The sequence below is a fragment of the Archocentrus centrarchus genome, chromosome 10, assembly GCF_007364275.1.
Source record: "Archocentrus centrarchus isolate MPI-CPG fArcCen1 chromosome 10, fArcCen1, whole genome shotgun sequence".
Lineage (NCBI taxonomy): Eukaryota > Metazoa > Chordata > Actinopteri > Cichliformes > Cichlidae > Archocentrus > Archocentrus centrarchus.
In genome coordinates, this window is record NC_044355.1 from 38,252,671 (window position 1) to 38,253,915 (window position 1,245).

At 47.2% G+C, this 1,245-nt stretch overlaps 1 non-coding gene across 1 annotated transcript; it reads left to right on the forward strand.

Annotated features, from left to right (window-relative positions):
• Window positions 1–463: 463 nt before the first annotated feature.
• Window positions 464–537, forward strand: trnan-guu (transfer RNA asparagine (anticodon GUU)). Its single transcript has one exon. It is a non-coding gene; the product is annotated as a tRNA-Asn (tRNA).
• Window positions 538–1,245: the final 708 nt, after the last annotated feature.

Below are 1,245 nucleotides of genomic sequence, written 5' to 3' on the forward strand. Positions count from 1 at the left end.
AAACGGGTGACTCGCACATGCGCACTACGGTTGCGATGGCCAGTTTTCCGCACATGCGCAAATCGATAAACAGTACTCGCGGATTCACGAGTGCTTCTTGTGCTTTTCTTGTGTTTTTACTGTTTTATAATTCAGCATTGTGTGCAGCAGCGATCCAACCTCATCGTCAGGCCACACAAAACCTCTCACATTGGCCGTTTTTTAAGTAATGAACAATTTGCTGCGCTTCCTACTGAGTCACTCCACGCATGCGCGTCTTGCGTAAACAAGCTTTGCAAAGAGAAAACCAATGCCAACTTGTGGCCTGGCATGGGAACTACATCGTTTTCATCGTTTCACGTGTCATCGTGTAAACGTTTCTGAAATGCTATCGTGTAAATGGAAGGCTGAAACGCATCAAAACGACACCGTTTCCAGTGTGTCGTGTAAACGGGGCCTAAGTATCTTGTCTTGTTCACAAGTGGTCTCTGTGGCTCAATCGCTTAGCGCGTTCGGCTGTTAACCGAAAGGATGGTGGTTCAAGACCACCCAGGGACGCAGTCTTGGAGTGGTGGCCTAGGGGAGAGGAGTGGTGGCCTAGGGGAGAAGAAGAGGGTTCATCACTGAGAGGACCCTGGTTCAAATCTTCGGGCTGGCATCACTGTGGGTCCCTGAGCAAGCCCACCCCCCCCAGGTTGCTCCCCGGGCGCCCTTTGGCTGCCCCCTGCTCCGTGCTGTGCTGTGTGTACTACATACTCCATGTGTGTGATGGGTTAAATGCAGAGAATGAATTTCACTGCATGTAAATGTATGTGACAAATAAAAGTCTTTCTTCTTCTTCTTCTTCTTAAGTGAGGGGTGAGGAGAGCGGGAGAATGACAGACAGATTGGGGTTGCATCTGCAGTGATGTGGACACTGTACTGGTCTGCTGGGGTGAAGAGCTCACTCTATGATATCAAAAAACAGATAAAACACCATGTTAAGAACATATTAAAATTACCATATTAAAAAGAATAAGAATAATGTCAACAGAAAGCCTGGTTAAACAGAAAAGTTTTCAGCTGTTCTTTAAAAGACTCCACAGAGTCAGCTAAACGGAGCTGGAGTGGTAAACTGTTCCAGAGCTTTGGTGCCACTGCTTAAAAAGCTCTGCCCCCCCGGTCCTTAGACGTGTACGTGGGACAACTAAAAGATTTTGAGCTTGTGAGCAAAGGCAGCGTGCAGCATTATGTTAAACAAGTAGTTGGGATATATAGTCTGGGACT